The sequence below is a fragment of the Mirounga angustirostris genome, unplaced genomic scaffold (assembly GCF_029215605.1).
Source record: "Mirounga angustirostris isolate CCGP_5_RB_7025 unplaced genomic scaffold, mMirAng1.0.hap1 SCAF_3, whole genome shotgun sequence".
Taxonomy (NCBI): Eukaryota; Metazoa; Chordata; class Mammalia; order Carnivora; family Phocidae; genus Mirounga; species Mirounga angustirostris.
The window spans coordinates 27,341,960-27,355,987 of NW_026991711.1; positions in this window are offsets into that span (position 1 = coordinate 27,341,960).

The following is a 14,028-nucleotide window of genomic DNA, read 5'->3' on the forward strand; positions in this document are numbered from 1 at the left end:
ATTCCTCTAATGATGGGCGCCTGGGTGGCTCAGATGGTTAAGCGTCTGCCTTCGGCTCAGGTCATGATCTCAGGGTCCTGGGATTGAGTCCCGCATCGGGCTCCCTGCTCCTTGGGAGCCTGCTTCTCCCTCTGCCTCTCTCTCTCTCTGTCTCTAATGAATAAATAAATAAAATCTTAAAAAAAAAAATTCCTCTAATGAGAAACAAGCTTTCTGAAATCTGAGGAAACACTGTACCTATTGGAGCAGTTTAACTGGGTAGACACAAAGCAGAGAGCCCCATAGGTAATTATAGTTTTACTTCCTTTTCTGAATGAAAAAGATAGCAATGGGAGATATTGAGCATCTGAAACAAAACATTGTTGATATATTACTTTTAAATATTTGGCAAAAATATTTACCCACCAGAAGTGGGTGAGAGTCAGGGAGAAGGGAAAACTATTTTTTTTCTTTGAAGGTATCATTTCACAATTAGAAACATTGAAATGAGAAATAGTATGTGCAAAAAAAAAAAAAGTTATCCAAATTGTTTTTTTCTTAACATAATTTCTCAGTTATTTATAGAGTGAAACATGGAACAAAAATCTTATTGTTACATTTTAGAAGATGGAACATTTTGGATAGCCACTCTGACCTCCCAAGTCTCCTCCATCCACTGGGGTGTCACATGATTTCTGGACAACAGTGCACCTCCCGCCCTATTTCTGTCCCTCCACACATTTGACTCCCCCACCCCGACAGCACCACATCTCTGTTACCAGGGTACATCGCTTATAGTGAGTATCTCACAGTATAAAATTATTAAGCTTACAAGTGCTTTTCTTGTCATGAGAATAATGCTGTTATATAATACACTTGCGGTAATAATAGTAGTCACACATTTGTGACAAACGGGATGAAGTGGTATTGTCATAGAGAGAGATGCAAGAGGGAAAAGTTTTCCAAGTACTATCTTCAGAAATAATGTTACCAGGGCTTATGCAAGTGCTTTCAAGGTAGGGAAAGTAAATGAAAAGCAGATTTTTCTCCCTAATGAAATTGCCAGTGGGTAAGGCAAAGGTTCAGGAAAACAGGAGGTTTTTAATATATTAACCACCCGTCCAATGTCTGGCAGCAATTAGGAAAATAAACAGGATCCTGAGCTGAATTAACAGCACCAATTAAACTTTCCTGCAAATGCATTTGTACTGATAACTAGTGGGGCAACATCTGGAAAATTATTTACAAAAATGAGGCCTGATATTTCTGATATTCTCAAAGAATACAAACAAAAAATTGAAAATAACAGATGGGTAGGTGGTATGAGCTTTGTACCAAAAGGGAACTAATTCTGACTTTTGCCACAATTTTAAACAAAAAAGCAAACTTTTTAAATGTTTAAAAGGTACAATTACCTTTTTAGTCTGTTTTTGTAGGCAAAGAGCTATTTCTAAATATAAGCTAAAATGGAGGAATTAAAAAATTATATTTAAGTTAGATACTAGAACCTTACACAACTGAAAGTGAGGTAAGGATATTGCACTTAACAACACACAGTTGAAAAACTTGACAGAAACAGTATTTTTGAAATCATATAAAATCATTAATATTTTCAGCAAATTTTTTATTATAGAAGCCTTTGGTGAGTGTTTTTTTTTTAAAGGATTTTTTTAAATTTATTTATTTGACAGAGAGAGACACAGTGAGAGAGGGAACACAAGCAGAAGGAATGGAAGAGGGAGAAGCAGGGAGTTTGATGCGGGGCTCGATCCCAGGACCTTGGGATCATGACCCAAGCCGAAGGCAGACGCCCAATGACTGAGCCACCCAGGCGCCCCTAGTGAGTGTTTTTTTTTAATGAGGAATCCACTGTATAAAATAATTCCTCTTTTATTTATCTCAGCTGCATGTTAGGAATCCAAGTTATGAATATGTTGTATTAAAAAGCTTATCATAAATATTTTTAGAAATGTTTAGAAAACATTTCTCTATGGAAATCGCAGTAATGATAGTTTGCTTTCTAGAGTCCTCAATAGTCTCTTTATGTGCCCAGAAATATGGTAACAATTGCATTATTTCAACTATGCCTAACCAATTTTCCTTACTCAAAAAATGCATTCCAAATTCTAATTTAGAGGGCGAGGAATCATCAGAAGTCTGATTGTGTTTGTTTGGGGACAGTGAAGTGACAGGAGATAGGCTTCAAAAAAGGTACTCTAAAAGCCCGAACACAATGAATTGCAAAGGAAGTTGGTGGTCACTGGGAGAAACTGATGTTGGGAAATCAGTCCTAAAATATGGAAATAACATAGGCCAAATAAGATTGCATAGCATTGGATTTTGGATGGTAATGACAGGAGTTTTGGTTTTATGCTAATTCTGAATGAGATTATGGGAGAGAAGAGGATTTGGAGAAATGGATATATTTAAGGAGTTATGGAAATGAGTGGTGGAAATGGATTCAAAAATGTCAAAGAAGAACTTGAAGAGTGTTCCTTCTGGGAAGCCAAGGAAAAGTACGTGTCACAGAAGGCTTGGTCAATAAATAAAATGCTTCAGAATGGTGGGTGAAGATGAGAAATGAAAAAGAACCAGTAGAATCTTCAGATACTACTTATTCTTATGCTGTATATTATTCCAGACTTGTCTGCATCTAGTTTTTTATTATTTTTTTATTGTGTTCAGTTAGCCAGCATAGAGTACATCATCAGATTTTGATGTATTTTTAATAGGGTTTATTTCTATAATCTACTTCACAAGAAGATATCAGTTTTATCTTGGTGAAATAATATTTCAGCTTTTATAAGTCAGCTTTTATTTCATTAGACTCTAGGCTTCGCAGGTTTCTCCAGGAAGTTATCCAGTATCTGGGATAATGACTGGCCTGTAGAAATCACTGAATAATGGTAAGTTGGATAAAAGTATGATATTGGTATAGGGGATATGCAGGTATGATTGGGAGTAAAAATGAAAGGGACTTGGGGGACATTGAGAGTAAAGTAAGAAGTCTACCTGAACAGTCTGAACTGTATATAGGTATAAGGTAAGGTAGAGCTTTGGAAAGACGTGTCACAGATTTGCTCAATCTTACCTCAAAATTCATTAGATTCCATTGCACTTCTTTAAATCTTTCACCGTTAGGTATGTTCACCTTGTCTTCACTTCACAAATTTTCCTGAAGTCTAGAATTCCATTTTGTCAAAGTATCAGTTTAAAAAGTCAATAATTCCCTTAAATATTACTTTGTTTTCAAATATAACTTGGAACTTTAAAAGCCTTTAGCTAATGAAAAGCCACATACAGTAATTTTGAAATCCTACCAAAAAAAATCTATGCCAATATATGCAAAATATTCCTGCAGGTTACCAAAGCCACATTTAATAAAAATGTAAATCTAGTAAAAGTTTCTAATAATTCTGCTTAATTAAAATTTTACCCATGTATAATGAATTATTAGGAAATATTCCCTTATTTCTTCTTACCAGCACCTACATGGCATGGCTCTCTCCTCACCTCTGCCCCACTATTACCTTCTTAATAAGTTATTTGTGTTTCTGACAAGGTAAATTAAAACCAAGTTTTTGTGTTATTCTGCCCTCCTTCTCACCCTTAACCTGAACTTGGCATTATGACAGTTTGGAAAGAGAGGGATGACGTCAGCTCTTCTTTGAGCTTTTTAGTCCCTTCCTTTCAATTTCCTCTGGTTTTTCACCCATCTTTGGTTACTTTCTTTGGCTCTTGATGGAAGGTAACCAGCATGATAGGATAAATGAGTTATATAAAGGGTTTAACTTTGAATCATTAAAACCTATGCTCACGCTCCTAAAGCAACCTTCAGAGCCACATGGGGACTTCCGATGCTCAGCACCAGGGATTTTGGTGTGAGGAGCAAAGACATTACAAACTTGGGATCTGCATTGCACTTTCTGTCTTTTCTTTCTTTTTTAATTTGAGTTCATCTTCTTTCCATAGATCTACCAATCTGGAGAATCCCCTAGGAGAGATAATTAAAGTAGAAATTTGCACTGCCTAACCTTCAGTTGTTGGCTATATTTCCCACAACTGTTGTCCACATCGTCTGTGGATCAACATGGGTCAATCATGCTTCTCCCTAAAATCTTCTATTTTCTGATATTTGAATATTTTAGGTCTTGGGTAACTGTTGTCATTTAATGGCAAATATTCTTCTATGCAAGCCATACCCTTATATTAGAAAAGCTAGACTGTTCTTGCTTTGAGATTCTCCTAACCTCTTTAAATGAGTCCTATCTGTAAACTTCAACATGGCTTTACCTTGGTCCTTTTCTCCTTTATCTAAAGGACAAATACGTCTGGCCATTGACCTTTGTTGTTGTTGTTTCACATGGGTTGTCATTTGAACGGTACATCAAATCCTGTGCGTAAAGATGCTTCTGTGCCTCACCAAGTTTTTTCCCAATTTCCAAAACTTCAGCAATAGTTTTTCACTCACAAAGCTGTGAAGTTTATTTCCTACCTGTAATTTTCCTTCTTACTCTTATTAAACCTGATTCCCAGATTGAGATGTTTCCATGAGGATGAGCCTTTGTTTGTGGTGATACACTTAAGTTTTTCCTTCAGCTGATGGAAAATCTTCCATGTAATATGTGTCTGAGTTTCCCTTCATCTTTGTTTGTTTGATAACTAATTCCACTTACTTCCTGTGGTTAATTCATATGATACAGCTAAAATCTTAATATTAACTACCTAACATCCATTGGGTGGTCCTGAGTCAGGACAGACCACCAAAAAAAAAAAAAAAAAAAATGCATCTCTGGATGTTCAAGCCAAGAGAATTACTATGGCTACAGTTTTCCTTTTTCTTCACTTATCTTCTTTCTCACCTTCTCCTCACCTGATCCCCCAAACTCACAAAGAAACAAACAAGAGCTTTTTTGAGGGCACATTGTGGGGTTGGTTCTCAGAGAAGTGCCACACTGAAGCTTAAAGTTGATCCTGACGAAGTTGCCTCTTTGTTCCTGTAAGGTAATGAAGATAGTGATGAAGAATGAGAAGATACTGAAATGAAACAAAATGAAAACTATAAGGGATAGAATCTAGGCAGCCAGTTTTGTACCATTCAGATCTGTCTGGTACCACCAGTTTGAAACCCCAAAATTTACACACTGTGGCTACGCCTGTTTAATGTGAATTTGTCTTGGCCCTAGGAACAAATCTTGTATTATCACCAAAACCAGATTCTCATTAATTAGATACCCTGGATTTAATCTATTTCTAATACAAAGATGTAATTTCTCATGGGTAAGATATTGGTTTGAGACCACAGAGCAAGTCTCTTTCATAAACCTTGTCAAGGAAGAGCAAAGATAGATGGCCAGGGTCATAACCCTGAAGTCCTCTATATCTCCTACTGATTCATGTATGAAAACACAGAGTAGACAGTCCAGGAAAATCACTATTGTTAGTTTTAGGACCCACAATGAACAGCACAAAATGTCCTGTATTGTCATTGCCTTGGATTCCATGTATTTCCTGTCCATGAGCCCCAATAGGACAATAGGAGAGAAGAGATAAAGCAATTTTTAAATTAAATCCCAACTAACCTCACCACAGTGTTAGACGCATAAGTGTTATAAAGGGGGTGCTGGGTGGCTTAGTCGGTAAAGCGTCTGACTTCAGCTCAGGTCATGATCTCAGGGTCCTGGGATTGAGCCTGCATTGGGCTCCGGGCTCAATGGGGAGTTCACCCTCTGCCCCTCCCCCTGCTTGTGTGTGCTTGCATGCATGCTCTCTCTCTCTCTCCCTCTCTCTCAAATAAATAAATAAAATCTTTTTAAAAAGAGAGAGAGATAGAATGGAAGGGAAAAGAATCATAAAGATTTTTATCAAAATAATGTGCTTTGTTTCTTCTTAAACTTTGATAACTCATTCAAAGTAATGTTGCTTCTTTTTGGGTATCGTCAGTATCTATGAAATAAAATAATTTAAATAAATTTTTCAAATAAAAATATTTCTCAACTTGGTAAGATCAATAGCATGACAAATTTTTTTATATCCATGGCAAAAATGGGGAGGGATGATGTAAATATATTACTGTGATTATTAATTTCACCCTCTCAGTTACCAGGCCATCAATAATGGGGAAAGGGGATTAATGAACAGGTAAGATCTTTCTCAAGGATCACAAAAACTGGTAAGAAGAGTACACAAGTGTTAGATCAAAGTAGGATCAAATACTAGATATGAAATTAGAAGATTATGTTCTTCAACCCCATTTTATAATAGGAAAAACAAGGCCCAAAGTAATAAAATTAACTAGTCATAGTGAAAAACCAAGGAACTGACCACTAGGTGTACAGAGCAAGTCTGTTGACTTCCAGTACAATATTCTTTCTATTGCATTGTAAAAGAGATGCAGTTTTCATTTTTTATCATCTTGGGCTACACTTGTTGCGTCTAGGGAGTCCCCCACCTAATATGACAAAAAATCTTCCATAACTGAAAGTTGAAAATGCCAGATATTTTTGTAAGCTCCCATGCAGCTTTGGTATGGATGCACGGAATCAGCAGTCAGTCAGATGCTCTCAGTACAGACTTCAAAATGGAAACAAGTAAAGCAAGAAAAGCCAGAGTTTACAGAACTGAATCTGGTAAAAGCAGTGGGCAGCAGTAGCAGAGTCTCGATGGAACTGCCACGTGATTCTGGAAACACTGTCTAGAGTCTGTCCAATGACGGTTCATGGTGAAAGCTGTGGGACTTTTGTCCACTTGTGGTGGCAGTGGTGTCTTCACGGCCAACTCAGAGACCTCGTCTGGGTGTGTAAGATACAAAAAAACGGGAAAACTGAGAGGTGGTCCGAGCATAAATAAGTCGCATAGGTAATGCAGCTTTCTGCCTTAGCCCAGATGCAGTGCATTTTGCTTGTCAAGCAGGCCGATGAGCTGTCGATTTGGCTGAAGTGTGTTATGAACAGCCATTGACTCCAGCAGACCTTACTGTATGGGGCTTGATAACAAGGAATAAAGTAAATTAGTTTGTCATGTTTTTCTTATTTGTTTCCATGTTTACTTTCTTTTTAAATATGTGTTAGAAATTAAAAGTTGATAAGTCAGAAGTGAAAAAATAGCAAAAGGAAAAATTAATTTATTAATATCTGACTGTACATAGAGAGTCACTTGGAGGGGACAAGGAATACCAAACTACTTTAAGAAATGTCATAGTTTTACATCAAAAACCAATGATGTAATGTATGGTGATTAACATAACATAATAATAAAAATAAAAAAGAAATGTCATAGTTCATAGTCCAGCCGCTGAAATTAAACAACTCAAATGGGTACTGATCATTTTGTTGCCATTTACAGAACTATTCTAAACAAATGACTGTCATGAATCCAGCTTGCTTAAAATAGAAGTTTGAAAGATGTTGTTGACACAAGCTCCCAGCATTTTTTGTTGTGTTTTGTTGCTGCGCACTGGTGTAAACAGTGGCCATGTTTCATGGAAGGTATTGATGCAACATCTAGTGAGAATTAAGGCCATCCTCTGTAACAGTAATTCCTGTAGCTTCCAAAATAACACCACTGTCTCAAACTTCTCTGAGCTTTCTGAAAAAGTGATCTGTGATAGTGTGATTTATAATTAAAAATACATATAATTAACCATTGAACAGCATGGATTCAATTCAAAAGTCGTGGGTCCACTTTTCTGGATTTTTTTTGATAGAGTACAGCACTGTACATGTGTTTTCTCCTCATAATTTTCTTAATAGCATTTTCTTTTCTCTAGCTTACTTTATTGCAAGAATACAGCATATAACAGATATAACATACAAAACATGTGTTAATCAACTGTTTATGTTATCTGTAAGGCTTCCAGTCAACATTAGGCTATTAGTAGTTAAGTTTTGGGGAAGTCAAAAGTTATACCGAGATTTTTGGCTGCATGGGAGTTGGCACCCCTAACTTCAGCATTGTTCAAAGGTCAACTGTATTTGTTCTTCATCCCCTTCCTGGCACAGAGCTCCTCAAACCCTTGGAATTTCCTAAGCGAGGAGAGCCATAAAGGTTTCTTTTATTATGTTAATAAGGTGACTTTTGGACTGCACCTAAGGATGGGGAGTTGGTTGCCCAGGAGAACCAACAATGTGATTAGAGGGCTGGAACTTTCAATTCCACCCCCTGACCTCTGGGGAGGAGAAAGAGGGTGGAGATTGAGTTCAATCAGTCACCAAGGCCAGTGATTTAATCAATCATGCCTTTGTCTCAAAGCTTCCGTAAAAACTCAAAAGAACTGAATTCGGAGAGCTTCTGGGTTGGTAAACATGTGGAGGTGCTGGGAGATGGCTCACCTGGAAAAAGCATGGAAGCTCTAGACCATTTCCCAATACCTTGCCCTTACATCTCTTCCACCTGGCTACTCCTGACTTACATCCTTTTATAATAAATTGGTAATCTAGTAAGTAGAATGTTCCTGTGAGCTCTGTGAGCCACTCTAGCAAAGTAACCCAACTTAAGATGGGGATTAATGGAGCCTCCAATCTATAGCCAGTTGGTCAGAGGGTCAGAAGCAGAGGAGACAACCTGGGCTTGCAACTAACATCTGAAACGGGGCAGATACTCTCATAGGACTGAACACTTAACCTGTAGAATCTGTTGCTATCTCCAGGAAGGAACATTCCTTTTTGGTGTGGGGAGCCCCTCTCTCCCCCACATACTGGAATTAGGTATAGAACTTATAGATCTTTTATCTGAAATGTGTGGCTTTCCTGCTCCAGAAAATCAGAGGCTGATGAATTTCCCTATTTATAGTAAGCTTGTATATTGGCCTTAGCAAATCATATCTCCAGGAACACAAAACAAAATAAAAGAAAATCAAATTGGTAGAAGCAAAAACTACACTTAATACATATTACAATTGCCTCATGTTTTTGCAAACCTGGTATCTTTCCTTTCATCCTTGATTTTTGCTGATTTCAATGTTGAAGAATGCCTTAGACATTTTTAAAAAAATATCTTCCACAATGCCTAATGTAGTATCTTGAATGTAGGTGTTTAATTATTAGCTAGTGTCAATCAAGTCTTGGTGCAAAATATCAATCCATTATCAAAATTATATTCAACTACCCTTTCAATTTAACAGATTTCCATTTAGGGCGCCTGGGTGGCTCAGTTGGTTAAGCGACTGCCTTTGGCTCAGGTCATGATCCTGGAGTCCCGGGATCGAGTCCCGCATCGGGCTCCCTGCTCGGCAGGGAGTCTGCTTCTCCCTCTCCCACTCCCCGTTTGTGTTCCCTCTCTCGCTGTGTCTTTCTCTGTCAAATAAATAAATAAAATCTTTAAAAAAAAAACAGATTTCCATTTATAAAATGCCAAAATAAGGAATACAATCAATGTGTGACAAATTACATATCCAAATTTTCTATATTAGCAAGTCTAGAATGTAGCATGGAACAGATCATGAATATTTGCCATTTTTTTACTCAAAAAAAATGTCATCTAGAAATACCTTGCATAAATTCTATGTAATTTATTGCTCATTCTAACAAATTCATCTTTATCTTAATATTCTGGCTTTATTTCACCTATTTACAAATTTTAATACTGTAGTGTTGTCTGTTGGATAAGCCAAGGAATATATGAATTGGAAATAATTTCAACAATACTAAGGAGTATGTTTTATTAAATATATCAAGAATTTTAACTATCTTGATGTCATATTATACTTAGGATTGTAGAAAGCGATTGATAAATATTGTAGAATAAAAAATAATTAAAATTTTATTAAGTTAGTTATTAAACATAAAAATTTAAAGAGCATCATCATTTATTTTAGCAACCACTATTTCAAGGCAGTTTCCTTATATCATCAAATCATTTTTATGAATTAGATATTAGCTTTATTTTAGACTAGAGACATTGGCAATGTAGAAGATTAAAGCTTACAAAGCAAAGAATTAAGCAAATATTTGAATACTCTTATGTTTTTTCACCCAACGGTGACTTAGTGACTCTCTTATAGAATTTAATGAATATTACATATGGGCAATACATATAAAAGTTATTTATTTTCATCCTGTAAACAATTCCACTACTTTGAGGGCACACGGGTGGCTCAGTCAGTTAAGCAGCCAACTCGGTTTCAGCTTAGGTCATGATCTCAGAGTCCTGGGATTGAGCCCTGCCTCAGGCTCCATGCTTAGGGGGGAGTCTGCCTGTCCCTCTCCCTCTCCTCTCTTCCCTCCCTGCCCCTCCCCTTCTGTGCCTCCCCCACTACCCTTGTGCTCTCTTTCTCTCAAATAAATAAAATCTTTTTTTTAAAGAAAATTCCACTATTTTGAACTATGTGAATTACCTTAGTAAAATAGTCTATCTCATCTCCTAATCATCTAGAGAGATTAAAGGAAATTATCTATGCCCACAAGGACTATAAGGGGGGAAAATTATGTGAGTCCCAATGAAGAATATTCTATACCTGACATTTTGCAAGAATAAAACTCCATCAAGAGAACAGTTTCTTTCACCTAATGTCCTCCAGGTTCACCCATAAGCCAGTCACAGAGGAAAAAATACTATATGATTCCACTTATATAAGGTATCTATAATAGTCAAACTCACAGAAACAGAGGATACAATTGTAGTTGCCAAGGCTGGCAGGGGATGGTATTGAAATAATTGAGGAGTTATTCAGTGAATATCAAGTTTCAAAGCTGTGGAGTTCGGCTGTGGAACATATCGCCTATCACATATGTGCATATAGTCAAACAAGTCTATCAGTGCCATTTTTCCAACACCATTTGCTTACTTCATGTCTCTGTGTCACATTTTGGTAATTCTCACAATATTTCAAACTTTTTCATTGTTATTGTATTTGTTATGGTGATCTGTGACCCGTGATCTTTCCTATTACTATAGTGATTGTTTTGGGTCACCATGAACCGTACCCATATCACAGGGCAAACTTAATAAATGTTTTGTGTGCTTTGACTTCTCTACCAACCATCCATTCCCCTATCTCTCCCCCTTTATTTGGTTTTCTCTATTCCCTGAGACACAACAGTATTGAAGTTAGGTCAATTAATAACCCTAACTTATAGTCTCCAAATGTCCACGTGAAAGGAAGAGTCACATGTCTCTCACTTTAAATCAAAAGCTAGAAATAATTGAGCTTAGTGAGGAAGGCATGTCAAAAAGCTGAGATAGGCCAAAAGCTAGGCCCCTTATGCCAGACAGGTAGCCAAGTTGTGAATGCAAATGAAAAGTTCTTGAAGGAAATTAGAAGTGTTATCCAGTGAACAAATGAATGATGAGAAAGCAAAATAACCTTATTGATTATCAGATTATCTCCACATCTGATCCTGCAGATGTGGAGAAATTTTTGGTGGTCTGGATTGAAGATCAAACCAGCCGCAATATTACCTTAAGCCAAAGCCTAATCCAGAAGAAGGCCTAACTCTCTTCAATTCTGTGAAGTTTGAGAGAGGTGAGGAAGCTGCAGAAGAAAAGTTTGAAGCTAACGGAGGTTGGTTCGTGAGGTTTAAGGAAAGAAACCATCACCATAATATAAAAGTGCAAGGTCAAGCACGAGTGCTGATGTAGGAAGTACGGCAAGTTATCCAGAAAATCTAGCTAGGGTAATGAGGGTGGCTACACTAAAGAAAGATTTTCAGTGTAGATGAAACAGCCTTTTATTGGAAGAAGATGACATCTAGGACTTTTATAGCTAGAAAAGAGAAGTTAATGTCTGGATTCAAAGCTTCAAAGGACAGGCTGACTCTTTTGTTAAGGGCTGTTACAACTGGTTGCTTAAAATTGACTATCCTGAAAAATCATAGGGCCCTTAAATAAAAAATAAAAGATTCCTTTCAAAATATTACTGCTCATTGACAATACACCTGGTCACCCAAGAGCTCTGATGGAGAAAAACAGTGAGAAAAGTGTTTCCATGCCTCCTAGCACAACATCCATTCTGCAGTCCATGGATCAAGAAGTAATGTTGATTTTCAAGTCTTATTATTTAAGAAATACATTTTGTAAAGCTATAGCTTCTATAGATAGTGATTCTTGTAATGAATCTGGGAAAAGTAAGTTGAAAATATCCTGGAAAGGATTTACCATTCAAGATGACATTAAGATCATTCATGATTCATTAAAAGAGGTCAAAATATCAATATGAACCAGAGTTTGGAAGAGGTTGATTCCAACCCTCATGGATGACTTTGAAGGATTCAGACTTCTACAGAGGAATTAACTGCAGATGTGGGAAATAGCAAGAGAACTAGAATTAGAAGTGGAGCCTAAGATGTGACTGAATTGCTGCAATCTCATGACAAAATTTAACAAGTGAAGAGTTGCTTCTTATGGATAAGCAAAGAAAGTGGTCTCTTGAGACGAAATCTACTTCTAGTGAAGATACTGTGAAGATTGTTGAAATAACAAAGGATTTAGAATATTACATAAAATTAGTTGATAAAACAGCAACAAGGTTTGAGAGGATTTACTCCACTTTGAAAGAAGTTCTACTGTGGGTGAAATGCTGTTAGACAGCATTGCATGCTACAGAGAAATTGTTTTGAAAGGAAAAACCAATCACTACAGCAAACTTTTTATTTTTAAACGTTTTATTTTTTAAAATTGCCACAGCTACCCCAACCTTCAGCAGCCACCACCCTGATCAGTCAGCAGCCATGAACATCTAGACAAGACCCTCCACCACGGGGCGCCTGGGTGGCTCAGTCGTTAAGCTTCTGCCTTCAGCTCAGGTCATGATCCCAAGGTCCTGGGATCGAGCCCCACATCGGGCTCCCCGCTCTGCGGGAAGCCTGCCTCTCTCTCTCCCACTCCCCCTGCTTGTGTTCCCTCTCTCGCTGTGTCTCTCTCTGTCAAATAAATAAAATCTTTAAAAAAACAAAAAACACAAGACCCTCCACCAGCAAAAAGACTATGACTTAATGAAAGCTCAGCTCAAATGGTGACTAGCATTTTTTAGAAATAAAGTATTTTTAGTTAAGGTATGTATATTTTTTTAGAGATAATGTCATTGTAAACTTAATAGACTACAGCATAGTGTAAACCTATTTTTCATATGCACTGGGAAACCAAAAAACTCATTTGACTCACTTTATGTCCATATTTGTTTTACTGTGGTGGTCTGGAACTGAACCTGCAATATCTTCAAAGTATGTCTGTAGAATATTTTAGAGAATTGTCTCTCCAACCTTTCAGGCTGCATTTGCACATAGTCTGTGCAGACTCCTGCAGACAACTTCTGAGAATAAACTGAGGCAGAAAATTAGAAAAATATGTGATAAACAATTGAGTCGATTAATAGGGAGATTTTCCCCCTTGCTGCAGTTCAAATTACAGGTGGACCTACTGATGTGACATGGGGTATCAAAAGTGTCAGCTACAGTTTCTCAAAAACGATCTTCAGATATCCTACACAGATAGTTAGTGGTTTCCATGTACCAGGTACTAAGCCATTGTTCCTGTCTTTCCTTTCTCTTCCAACATATTTTGAGATGTTATGTATGAATATGTTTTCACAATATAAAAATGCAAGTAAATTCCATGTAACATTTATGAAGTCCTTTTAAAAAATCAATTCTACTGAACTATATTGATTGCCTAAATTATTTCCTTTTCAACCAGTTGTTATGCATTGTAGTTCACAGCCAGAGAAATTGAATTTAGCCTACTAAAACAGCTGGCCTGAGCTTGATCTCTAAAACAATCTAAAATGTTATTGAATAGTTCAAATGCTTGAATTAGATTCTTATCAAGTAGTGTCAGCCAATCTGTTATTTAATCATTGTTCAATACTCTTCATAAAATTCAGAAAATAATAGTGATATATATTAATTTCTGTCCAGATTAACCACATCCTTCCCTTCCTTTGTTAAACAGAAATTTGAAGCCCTACATTCTTTATGTTTTATTCTGCATAAGTAAAATAAACCACAATCCAGGAATTAGAAACTATTGAAATTGGATTAAGTTGTTCTTGGTTCTAATTACATTGATTACAGAAAAATAATATGCATTGGGCTCCTGAAAGAATATCCTATGCAA